Genomic DNA, 14,060 nt, shown 5'->3' on the forward strand with positions numbered 1-14,060 from the left:
GAAATATCAATGCCCTTCTTGTTTATGATCATTACCCCTCCTAGAAGTAAAGCTCTCAAAATCATGTCTTTTGCATCTTTTGTACACTGATATATACTTAGTGTCTAGGACAGTATATTTTTCACAATAAGCAAGGCATTTGTAAATAACTAAATAAATGAGTGAATACTTCACTGAATGAATGAATGAATTCTTCAATATCATTATGAACATAACGTATATCACCATAAGTCTAAATAAAAGAAAAGAAAAAAATAGGTGGGGTATAAATATATTGCATTTCCAAAAATTATTATTTAAATATACCCACATTACCAGATAAGTTGAGTCAGAACAATATTCCTTTTACATGAACAACACAGACTACCTTTATTTTCCTGTGCTTTTTCCCATCATGAAATGAGATGACTTCTCTGAGACAATGGAACTTTTTTTTTCTAATTTGGAAAAGAGGTAATTTTCATTCTTCCCACATCTTCCAGCCCAGGTGACATGTAGAAAGAACCAAATGGAAATTATTGGCAATAGTAGAATTAGTACTCTTTCAGGTACATGCCTAGAGCAAGGCCTCTTGTTTCCACCATGTTATATTTTTCCTGTTCTATGGAAACAGTGATTGAAAAATAGGTTAAGAAGCATGCTATCATACCCATACATGGTGACACAAAACTATAATCCCAGTACTTGGAAGGCTCAGCAATTTAGTGAGATTATTAGCAACCTCATGAGACCCTACTTCAAAAACAAAAATAAAAAAGGGCTGGGGGTATAGCTCAGAGATAAAATGATCCTGGGTTCAATCCCCAGTACAAGAAATAAAAAGACAGAAGGGAGGGAGGAAGAAAGGGAGGAAATAAGGAAGGAAAGGGAAGGATATTAACTATCCTTGATACTTAAACCAACCAAAATAATCAATTAACAGAAACTTGAGGCAATCTGGGCCTTTGTCCTATAGTCTTTGGAGCCATGCCTCTTGACATTATTATTCTTTACATAGAACATAAAAGTCAGAAAAAGCTTGGAAGCTATTTGCTATAATTTGAATATTGTATATCTCCCCAAACATGCATGTGTTGAGCAAATGACTTGCAGAGTTGCCCTATGGAGGTGGGGAGTATAGACTTCTATGAGACGAAGTCTTTCAGGAGGACCTTTGGTCTAGGGCCAAGCTCTTGTTCCTACTGATCAGGAACCTTCCAGATAGTAGCCCAAAAGAAATACATTCTCCTTATAAGTTCGTTGTCTCAAATATTTAACTACACTGGTGAAAAATTGGAAAACACACTACTACTTTGCCCTTTGGGGCTTCCCTTAAGAAAACTCATAAGAAGCACAGCATTTAGTTCTGGGTTTTCCTACATGCTGCTTTCTGGCTGTGGTGATTACGTTGTTCATCCAGTAGTAGTAGAATCTTGACTATGAATGATTTGTAAGTCATTTGTAAGTCATTTGTAAGTCACATTTGTAAGTCTGGATGCCAGTAGAATGGAATTCTGCTACCTAAACAGATTTCCAGTGAGTTCCTCTCTGCTTACCAGAAAGTACCCTGCTGTAAATTCACAAGCTTGTTAGAAGAGAATCCTACTTTCATAGATGTCATTTTTATTTAAATTTTCCATTTTAATTCTCTTCCTTGGGATAAAAAGAGAAAATGAATCTATTAGTTTACTGACACTATCCTAACAAAACTAAATGGCCTAAATGACAGAAATGTATTTATTTTATTTATTTTTTGCAGTTCTGGGCATTAGAAATCTAAGATCAAATTGTTTATGGGTTTGATTACTGCCAAGTCTTCTCTCCTTGGCTTGCACATGGTCCTGTTCTGGATCCATCTTTGTGTGGGATTTCCTGTGTGCTCACACCATACATGTCTATCTGTGTGTTCAAGTATCCTTTTCTTATAAGGACAGAAGGGATGTAGACCTATCTTAGCTGGTTAATTTTAATGAACCACCTTTTATAAAACCCACATGTGGTCATATTTTGAGGTATGAGGAGTTAATGTTAGGACTTTAACAAGTGAATTTAGGGAGCACAATTTATCTCTGAATGATGACATATCAAAATATGTTTTTCAATTTCAAAAGAACTCCAAAATGCAGGCATGCTTTTCATGTATTTTATTTCTTTGTTTAGTGACCATGTGTGGTATTTTGGCTTATACAAGAAACACAGAATATAGAGGTAAAGGCCTTTCAACAATAGCCTTATTTGTCTACATATCTCTTCTTCCCAGCATAGTACAATGGAGAAAATCATGAAAAGAAAGCACAGGCTTTTGGAAAAAAAAACCTCAATACACATATTAAGAGAAGAAAAACTATTCATTTTCAGAACTTATATTTATTTTGGTACTTATAGGAAATACGATTTTACCCTTATTATTTTAAATGGCACTGATATTCACATAGGAAGTCAGAACATGACTCTATAGGGAGTCCCTTCTCCTTTTAACTTTTTTCTTAGACAATGCATCTGAACCCATCCAACTAATGCTGTATCATGACAGTTGATGTGAATAGTGCTGGGGAAGGGGCTGGAGGAGAGGCTGAGAGTATTAATGATGCCCTCAGAACCTTGTCATGCATGTCTCTGAATGGTGATAAGGCAGAAGATTTTGGTGCCTAAACACTTCTAGTCTACAAGGACTGCTGTGTGATCTATTCACACTCAACCTCGCCCACATTATAACAACGACAAAACATAATTAGCAATACTTCCCATGGTGGAGATAAAAATGATGTTTAAATTATGAAAAAGAAAGAGAGAGAGAGAGAGAGAGAGAGAGAGAGAGAGAGAGAGAGAGAGAGAGAGAACCTGGCTACAGTTTTTGAGGTTTTTCACCTTCTTGTGCTCCATCTGTCATGTTCTGCTTCTCAAGAATTACAGCAGAAATGAAGGCATGTTCTTCATTTTGACTCTTAGAATCTTGCCCTCTTTCCCCACCCACTGACCTGGCTTGGAAAATTAAAAAAAAAACAAGCAAACAAACAAAAAAAAAATAAAACAAGGGAGAGAGGCTGCTTTACTTCTCTCCCTTGAACCTAAACTACCTACTTAGTTTCACTTTTTCTAACTCTAACTCTTCCATGACCCCATTGGATTTTTCGAAGAAGTCACATCCAACCCAAGTGAGGGAAAGTAAAAGAGACAGAAGTGCATTGACCTTAGGAGAAAGAGGAGCAGGTGAGGTCTCCAGGGAGATGGAATTGTTGAGGGGGAAGAGGATCAGATGAATGAATGAGAAATTTCTGCCAGCTGATAGACCCCTGGCTTCCAAATGACTAGGGCTAGAGCTCACTTTACAAAGATCCCCAAAAATATATCTCATTGACAGCCCATACCTACAAACATCAGAAAAAGAAGGAGAAGGGAGGAAAGAGGAAAGGAAGGAAGGAAGGAAGGAAGGAAGGAAGGAAGGAAGGAAGGAAGGAAGGAAAGAGAGGTCTCTAGGTATGTGTCCCTCTACCCCTCTTATTGAAGACTCCACATCTTAAAACTGAAGATGGGAAGAGAAGACAGAGAGAGGAATTGGCTGATAATTAAACAGTCTGCTCCTCTGGGAGGCATTCATCTGGCTTCTGTTGATAACATTTTTTGGTTCTTATTAGATATCACTTTCTGCACTTCTCCAGCATTCTGTATACCTCACATCACCATAGGGTTATGGTATTTATTAGATGCCCATTCTATGAGAAAAGGAGAATGGGGATGTCTAAGCTGATGACTCAATGTACCATTCTCATTTGGTAAAGGAATAAAATAAATCATTCATAGAATGACAAAATGGAGTTCACCCACACACAACCCAACCACAGAGGAAAAACATAATACCCTTAAACCCAAGTCTACTTGACTATATGTAAAAGACAGCTATATACCAAAGGAACAATTCTGAGGAGCGTAGGAAGCTCCAAAATGGAGCCAACTTAACCTTTTCTTTCCATGATCCATGTATTATAACATCAACTATTTTTTGGAGGACCTGAGTTTTCTAGGCACTCTGACTGCAATACATCATGTGTTTTATGAACCGGAGAAGCAATGCAGCATTGTTATATCATATTTGAAATGAACACACACACACACACACACACACACACACACACACATACACACATTGGTTGAACTATCAGACATCTGAATTTTTCATAGATAAGGTCTTATTACTTTGAGCAAGCTGGGTAACATGTGTAATTTACCTGTTGTATATTTCATTTATAACATATTTAAAGAATGCCTCATACTTTTATTTTATTTTATTTTATTTTATTTTATTTTATTTTATTTTTGTGGTACTGAGGGTGGAACCCAGGGGGCTTTTCTACCTCTGTGCTATACTTCCAGACTAATTTTTTAAATATTTGGAAAAAGGGTCTCACCAAGTTTCTCAGAGCCTCACTATGTAGCTGAGGCTGGCCTCAAACCTGTGCGATCCTCCTGTCTCACCCTCCCAAGTGCTGGGATTACAAGTATATACCACCACGCCTGGATCTGCCTTATACTTTTAATATACTTTTAATAAAATTTAAATGAAATACATTTCTGATGTCATAAGTTTTATACTTAATTCATTTATTAAATGAAATATATGTAAAAGAGCTAGTTCATGGTGAATATATATATACATATATGTAAAAGAGCTAGTTCATGGTGAATATATATATATATATATATATATATATATATATATATATATATGTATGTAAAAGAGCTAGTTCATGGTGCAGTTCTTCTCAGTACTTAAGAATCCATCTCAAGTCAGAATTAGGTTAAGCAATGTCCACCATTCAGAACTTCTGCACCCTATTTTGGTGTTTATTCCTGCCAGCCTACTGTACAATGATTAAGGGTGATCACCTCTGACCTGGAGTGGAGTTTTCTCCTACACAGCTATAGCCTGAATGTCTTCAGATGCCTTGATTTTCATAGGGATCATGATTCTGAAGAGGACACACTGTGTTTCCATGAAGGCTCACTGGAGCTGAAGGAGAGAGACAAATCAACAAAAAAATCACTAATAATTATTCTGGATTTCTGAAACACCACAGAATTCTCTGTGGGTCAGCTTGACCTTGGCAGAAAATTCACCTTACATCCATTTTCTTTTGGTGACTAAATGTCTATGGTCTGAGTTTTATCACCTCCATATCAAACATCCAACAAATCTACTCCCAAATCCCTGCTCATAATTTTTTGACAAAAGAAAAACACAAATTCACTTGAAGAACAAATTATTTTCTAATTCTGAATTTATTTCAAATGTGTTATATTGGTCCTTAGGTTAAGGCAACATGATCACATAGCATCTCCTAGAGTTTCCAAATATGATTTCTCTGAAATCATACCAGAATTACTGATATTATCACTCTATAAAATGTCATAAATATATCCAAAAGGACCCTAATTTGTTCCATATAAACCTTCGCTTTGATCATGAAAAATGGCAACTGTGGGATGCAGTACATCTCAGTAACTGGAACAAATAAAGTTCAACTACCAAGAAGCCAGCATCTTGACAAACCAAATAAACAAAAGCAGTAGAAGATACTCAGTAACCAAAACACAAACAGGAACTACAGTGGGGAAAAAATTAGTACTCTGAAGTGTGACCCACTGCAAAAAGACTGAGTGTGGAATTGACCTGGTGTGGTGGCCGGCACCATCTCAGGCTTCCAGCTCAAACTGTGATTGCCAGCTCTGACACTACAGCCTCAAGAAATCTGGACAAATAATCCAAGAACTTGAAGTGCAGAAAGCAGTGGCAGAGCTCCAATATCTTAAACAACACACTTCAAGGACACAGAAAATGATCCCAAAGCCTGTGTGCACATCAGAGGCAGCACCTGCATTCACACATTATGCCCTTCAGAGACCCAGCCCACAGGACAGCAAAGGAACTGCAATGCATAACTCGGCAGAAGACCACCCAGAGCAGCTGCAGGACCTCAGCGGGATAAGACCTGGTGGCCCATTCCTGAAGTTAGAACCTCCAGAGACACAAGAAAGGTCCATAGTGCTCAAGGCACAGTTCCTGCACTGGGTCACAGAAGGTCACTCCAAGACTACACTGGATGCCCTCTGCCAGTGCAGATAGGCAGATGCAGGTCCAGAGAGAAGGCACAGAGCACAAGGCCTGTGACCACAGAGCTCAGGGCAGAGAGGTCAGAACCAGAGCCAGAAAGAGTCTGGCTCTTTCTGGTCCTGGAGCCCAGGACCAGAGGGCATGAAGCACGGGGCTGGAAGGCTAGGAACACAGGCCTGGAAAGCACAGAGCCCAGAATGAAGAAAATCAGATCCCTGAGCTTACACAGAACACATTAAAAGTGACTCCTGATACCCTGGCACCTAAACACAAAGCTGTCAGAGATGGGAGAGGGGCACAAACACTCATAAAGTGGGTCTAAAATCTGACAATAGGTTAGGGAACAAATGAGAGACATTGGAATATACTCCAGTATGTACCACAGTGAACAGACATACAAATGTTATATGGGCCTGGACCCTATATATGTAAATTAGCAGGAGTACTGTTTTGGGTGTTTTTTTGTGTTTTTTATTTCTCTCCCACTGTTGCTAGTTTTTTGTTCTTTTTCTGTTTTATTTTTGTTCTTTTTTTCCTTATTCCTTTTTTTCTTTTGGTTTCTTTTGGTTTTTTTTAAATCTTTGATTTATAATTGTTATTTTTTTAACTTGTTTTGTTACTTTATGCATGTTTGTTTGCCCTTCCCCAATCCCTGTTATAAACTTCCTCACTCTAGCCTTTCTACTCTCTTCTCTCAAAACTTTTTTCTTACTCTATTTTCTTGTTTCATATTCAAACTATTTCATATCCCTATACTTAAATACTCTACTAATGACAAGAATCCTATTATTTAAACTTCTCTCATTCTCAACCAGATACTATCTTATTATAGTTAAATTCTTATTCAACTTAATCATATCCTCTACTTTACCTGATTCCAGTACCCATGCCAGCTTCTCCCTCCCCCTTACCCAACCCTCACTATCAAAAAAAGCACTGCTTACTTGTGCACACATGTTGGCACCTCTAAATTCCTACTGCTAAGATTGGATCAGACAGATTTCCCACAGAATCATACACAAAAAAGAAGGTGCCAAGACACCAGAAAAACAAGCCCAAGAACCCTGAAAATATAATAACTAGGAACAGTGAGGAAATAAGAGAAATCGTGAATACTGACCTAAAAGAAATGCAAGAAGGAGAATTCAGAATCCTGACCTTCAATATGATGAAAGGCCTCACAGCAAGTGTACAAAAAATTAAAGAGGAAATGGAGATATTAAGAAAAAAATCAAAAAGAGGTCTTGTAATGAAATGAAAGAGTCAACAAATGAAGAGAGCAATAGAAAGAAATTCTGGAAGATTTGATGAAAATGAAAACAGAGTATCACTGTTAGAAGACACATTCAAAACTGAAAGCACAGTCAAGAGCATACAGAAGTCATTACAGCAACAGAACCTAAACATCCAACACCTATGAGACAACATGAAATGTCCTATTATGGACAAAAGCCATTGAAGAAAGGACAGAGGTACAGACCAAGGGTGTTTGTAATCTGTTCAGAGAAATAATTTCAGAGAATTTGGACATACATGTACAGGAGACATACAGAACACAGTTAAGACAAGATCAAAGATGGACCTCCCCACCATGTAATAATCAAAATGACCAAAATGGAGGCTGAAGAATCGTAAAAGCAAGCAGTGAGAGCAAAAGAATTGGTGACATACAGGGGCAAACAATAAAAATTACTCTAGACTTTACAAACAAAGTCATGAATGTCAGGAGAGACAGTTATGATGTAATCCGGACTCTGGAAGATAAGAACTTCCAACAAAATCTAATATATGCAGCAAAATTATAATTCCAATTGATAGAGAGACAAAATTATTTCAAGATAAGAAGAATACCAAAAAATTCATGAATACAAAGCCAAACTAGAGAAAATACTTAAATAAATAAACTTTAAAAGAAACAAATTTCAGAACCAGAGAAGAGGTGAGGTTGATCAGTGGGGCAACTAAGTAAAGAAGAAATAACATTATATCCAACAGAAGATAGGACAAAAATGGCAGGAAACAAAAATCATATTTTAATAATGACCCTGAATATCAAAGGACTTATCTCACCAATAAAAAGACATCAACTGGTAATGTAGATTAAAAACATAATCCAAATATATGCTGCTTGCTGGGCGTGGTGGCACATGCTTGTAATTCCCGCACTTGGGAGGTGGATACAGGATGATAGTGCATGTTTGAAGCCAGAATCAGTGGTTTAAGAGACCCAGTTTCCAAATAAAAAATATAAAAACAATGGGTCTGGGAGTGTATCCCGGAAGTAGAAGGGTTCCATTCCCAGTACCACCAAATATATGCTGCTTTTAAAAAACTCACCTTAGATCCTAAGATTCATAGGCTGAAAGTGAAAGAATGGAAAAAGATATCTCTTGCTAATGAAGACCAAAAATGGGCAGAGGTAGCAATGTTGATATCCAGCAAAACAGACTTTAAGCTGAAACACATCAGAAGAGACAAAGCAGGGCACTTCCTTTTATTAAAAGGAAAATTCACCAAAAGATATAATGATAGTAAAAGTTTATGCCCCAAATATGGGTGTACCCACATTTGTAAAACAAACCTTTAAGAACAGCAGATCTCAAATAGACCTAAATACAATAATATTGGGAGACTTCAACATACCACTCACACCACTAGATCGAACTTCAAGGCAGAAGATGAGTAAAGACTCTTCAGAACCAAAGAAAACCGTAAACCAAATCAACCTAATAGACATAGACAGAACCTTTCAACAAGGAACAACAGAATGCACATTCTTCTCAGCAACCCCTGGAACCTTCTCCAAAATAGATCAAATTATGGGCCACAAAACAAGCACTTTTCAAACCACAATAGAATGAAAGTAGAAGTTAACAACAGGAATATCAAAAGAAACTGTTTAAATCCACGGAGTTTGAATGATACACTATTGAATAATGAGTAGGTAAGATCAGAAATAATGGAAAAAATAAAAATTTCCTGGAATTAAATGAAATTAGAGACACAACATACCTAAAACTATGGGACACTTAGAAGGCGGTGTTAGGAGGAGAGTTTATAGCATGAGTGCCCACATAAGAAGAACAAAGAGTCACCAAGTACACAACCTAATTACACATCTTAAGGACCTAGAAAAACTGTAACAGTCTAATCCCCAAACCAGCAGAAGGCAGGAAATAATTAAAATCAAAGCAGAAATAAATAAAATGGAGAGTTAAAAAAGTTCAAAGAATCAACAGAACAAAAAGCTGGCTTTTTAAAAAGATTAATAAGATTGACAAACTCCTGGTCAACCTAACCAAAAGAAAGAGAGAATCAACTCAAATCATTAAAATCAGAAATAAAAAGGAGATATCACCACAGACAGTGGAGAAATTAAAAGATTATCAGAAAATATTTTGAAAATTTATACTCCAATAGACTAGAAAACATGGAAGAAAGCAATAGATTTCTAAGCACATATAACCTACCTAAATTTAACCAAGGATATAGCAAGCCTAAACCAACCAATATCAAGCAAAGAAATAGAAACAACAATAACAATTCTGCCATCAAAAAAAGCCCAGGCTCTGATGGGTTTCCACCGATTTCTACAAAACCTTCAGTGAAGAACTAATCTCAATACTTCACAACTTGTACCAAGAAATTGAAAAAGGTGGAATTCTATGAAACCCCTTCTATGAGGCCAATATCACATTAATACCAAAACCAAATAACAATACCTCTAAAAAAGAAAATGACAGACCAATATCCTTAATGAACATAGATGCAAAAATTTTAAACAAAATACTATCTATATGCACTCAAAACCATATCAAGAGAATTGTACACCATGACTATGTTGGTTTCATCCCAGAAAAGCAAGGCTGGTTCAACATACTCAAATCAACACATGTTTTTCACCACATAAATAAAACTGAGAACAAAAACCACAGAATGATATCAATAGATGTTGAAAAAGTATTTGACAAAATCCAACACCCATTCATGTTAAAAACAAAGCAGAAATTTTGAATAGAAGTAACATATTTCAACATCATTAAGGCAGTATACAATAAAACCAAAGCCAACATTATATTGATTTTTTTTTTTTTTTTTTTTTTTTTTGGTGATGGTGCTGGGATTTCTGGAAACCCTTCCAAGACCTATTTTATATTTTTATTTGGAAACAGGCACTCTTAAACCAGCAAGGCTGGCTTCAAACCTGCAAGATCCTCCTCTCTCCGCCTCCCAAAGGCGGGGATTACAAGCATGCGCCACCACGCCCGGCTCCAACATTATATTGAATAAAGAAAAACTGGAAGAATTTTCTCTAAAATAAGGAACAAGGCAAGGATGCCCACTATCACCATCCCTTTTCTTTTTTTTTTTTTTTTTTTTTTTTTTTTTGGTGGTACTGGGGTTCCTGGAAGCCCTCCTTCCTCTTCCTCCGGGCTACACTCCCAGACCTATATTTTTGAAACAGAGTCTCTTACACCAGCACGGCTGGCTTCGAACCTGCGCGATCCTCCTGTCTCCGCCTCCCAAGCGCGGGGATTACAAGCGTGTGCCACCACGCCCGGCTATCACCATCCCTTTTCAATATAGTACTCAAGAGTCTTGTCACAGCAAAAAGACAACAGAAGGATATAAAAATAATTCAAATAGAAAAAGGAATTAAATTATCTTTGTTTGCAGATGACATGATCCTTTATCTAGAATCCCCAAAGAATACAACTAAAAAAACTACTGGAGCTTATTAACCAATTCAGCAAAGTTTCAGGATACAAAATCAATCTAAAGAAATAAGTTGCTTTTCTATATGCCAACAATGAATCCACAATGAAAGAATTTTTAAAAATTCCATTCACAGTAATCTCAAAACTAATAAAATACCTAGAAATATCTCCAAAGAGATAAAAGACCTCTACAATGAAAAAATATAAAACATTAAAGAAAAAAATTGAACACCTTGGAAGATGGAAAGATTTCCCTTGCACATGGATAGGCAGAAATAAATATCAAAATGGCCATTTTGTCAAAAATTATCTACAGTTTCAATGTAATTTCTATCAAAATATCAACTTCATTCTTCATAGACCTAGAAAAATCAATTATGATTTTTATATGGAGAAACAAAAATCCCAGAATAGCCAAAGCAATTCTCAGCAATAAGAACCATGCAGGAGGCATCACAATCCCTGATTTCAAATTATACTACAGAGCAATAGTAGTTAAAACAGCATGGTAAAGCCGGGCATGGTGGCGCACGCTTGTAATCCCTGCGCTTGGGAGGCTGAGACAGGAGGATCGCGCAGGTTCAAAGCCAGCCTCAGCTACTTAGTGAGGCTCTCAGCAACTTAGTGAGACCCTGTCTCCAAATAAAGTATAAAAAATAGGTCTGGGAGTATAGCCCGGAGGTAGAAAGCCTCTGGGTTCCACCCCCAGTACCACCAAAAAATAAAAAAATAAAAAAAATAAAACAGCATGGTATTGGCACAACAACTGGGACACAGACCAAAGAAAAAAAAATAGAAGATACAGAAACAAACCCACACACTTATAGTCAACTGATCTTTGACAAAGGGACCAAACTCATACGCTGGAGAAAAGACAGCCTTTTCAACAAATAGTGCTGGGAGAACTGGCTATTTGCAGAAAGATGGGACTAAATTCTTACCTCTCACCGTGCACAGGAATCAACTCAAGTGGATCAAAGACATGGAAATTAGACCAGAGACTGTGAAGCTATTAGAGGAGGTCATAGGCTCAACACTACAACATATAGGCACAGGCAGTAACTTTCTCAACAAGACCTCCAAAGCACAGGAAATTTAAACAAGAATTAACAAGCAGGATGGCATCAAACTAAAAATTTTCTTCTCATCAAAGGAAACCATCAGGAACCTAAAGAGAAAGCCTACAGAGTGGGAGAAGATCTTTACCAGCCACCACTGTGATAGAGGGCTAATGTAGAAAATATACAAAGAGCTCAAAAGACTATATCAGCAAAACAAATAACCCAATCAAGAAATGGGCAACTGAATTGAATAGGCACTTCACAAAAGAAGAGATACAAATGGCCAATAGATACAAGAAAATGTTCAACAGCATTAGCCATTAGGGAGATGCAAGTCAAAACTATACTGAGATTTCATCTAACCCCAATCAGAGTGGCAAGCATAAAGAAATCAAATAACAACAAATGCTGGCGAGGATGTGGGGAAAGAGGAACTCTTTACACTTTTGGTGGCAGTGCAAACGAATTCAGCTGCTATGGAGATTAGTGTGGAGATTCCTTAGAAAACTGGGAATGAGCTGGGCATGGTGGCGCATGCTTGTAATCCCCAAGCTTGGGATGCAGAGACAGGAGGATTGTGCAGGTTCGAAGCCAGCCTTGCTGGCTTAAGAGACCCTGTTTCCAAATAAAATGATAAAATAGTTCTGGGAGTGTAGCCCGGAGGTAGAAGGGTTCCATCCCCAGTACCACCAAAAAAAAAAAAAAAAGAAGAAGAAGAAGAAGAAGAAGAAAAGAAAACTGGGAATGGGTCCACCATATGATCTGGCTATACCACTCCTGGGTATCTTTCCAAAGGTGTTGAAATAAGAGAACTACAGTAACATACACATACCCATGTTAATATAGCAGCACAATTCAAAATAGCCAAAATATGGAACCAACCTAGGTGTCCATCAACAGATGAATGGATTGCAAAATTATGGGAAAGATACACAATGGAATTCTACTCAGCAATAAAGAACAAAATCATGTTATTCATAAGAAGACGGAAAGACCTGGGGAACATTATGTTAAGTGAGATCAGCCAAGGACAGAAAGAGAAGGGACATATGTTTTCTCTAATATGCTCAAACTAAAGAGTATTAGGGATGCCAAAGGGACTCCAGATAATGGAGGGGAAACCTTGGCAAAGCTATAAAGGAAGGGCAGGAGAGGAAGAGGGCTGAGGTTGATTAATGGAGGAGCTACATTCAAATATGTTTATAAGTGTGAATGTAGCATGGTCAACCTGAACACTCACTGTTAGGGGTAAGGAGGGGAAACAGAGGGAGGACATCAAGCACTGTGTGAATATGTGCCATTTTCAATATGATCCACATAAAAAATAACTCTATTAAAATAACTTTCATAGCTTGATACTACCATTGGTTATTGAATAAAGAAAGTTTAAAAAAAAATAGATGAGCATTTGTTTACTATTCTCTCAAAGTAGGATCAAAGTAATTAAGTCTGTCAATGGCAACTCTCCTTCTAAAAAAGAATGTACATAAATCACACTCATGATATTTATTTGTGATTTTTCATTTCACTTTTTAATACTTTTTTCTTTTTTTATTTTTTGCCGGCCTGGGGATGGAACCTAGGGGCATTTGACCTCCGAACTATACCCCCTTCCCTATTTTTTTATTCTTTATTTTGAAACAGGGTCTCGCTATGTTGCAGAGGGCCTCACTAAGTAGCTGAGGCTGTCCGCAAACCGCGATCCTCCAGGTTTCAGCCTCCCGAATGCTGGGATGACAAGTGTGCACCACCACGTCCAGCTTACTTTTTTTCTTAAATCAAGAGAAAAAGCATATGCAAATAAATCCAGCACACACAAGCTTGTGGAAAACCTACAATAGCTTTTGGTAAGGAATCACTCCATGATGAGAGCAGATAAAGAACAGTTTTCTGGTTACAAGTGTGCAGGATTCCATGGGCATCAGTTCATATGTATTTTCAAGAAAATAAGGAGTTTTGCTCAATCAAGGAGCAGGTGAAGTGGAGGTCAGTTAAGAGAGCTTCTACCAAATGCTCTGTGTCTATTGATAATCTCTGAATGGCTCTTGAAGCACATTAAGAATGTAGTTAACAATACTTACATTGCCTCCATCCAATATCGGTGCCTCAAAGTCAGGGCTGAATTCTCTGATGAGGCTTTAAGCACTACTGTTGTTGCTGGTAGTGAGATCCTCATGTTTAAGATATCAGAGC

At 37.4% G+C, this 14,060-nt stretch overlaps 1 protein-coding gene across 12 annotated transcripts in view; it reads left to right on the top strand.

Moving 5' to 3' along the window:
• Nucleotides 1-14,060, top strand: part of GRIK1 (glutamate ionotropic receptor kainate type subunit 1) — a gene marked incomplete at both ends in the record, with an annotated part of 445,158 nt that overhangs the window by 275,195 nt on the left and 155,903 nt on the right. The window lies entirely within an intron of this gene.

The sequence above is a fragment of the Muscardinus avellanarius genome, assembly GCF_963383645.1.
Source record: "Muscardinus avellanarius genome assembly, chromosome: 5".
NCBI classification, from domain to species: Eukaryota; Metazoa; Chordata; class Mammalia; order Rodentia; family Gliridae; genus Muscardinus; species Muscardinus avellanarius.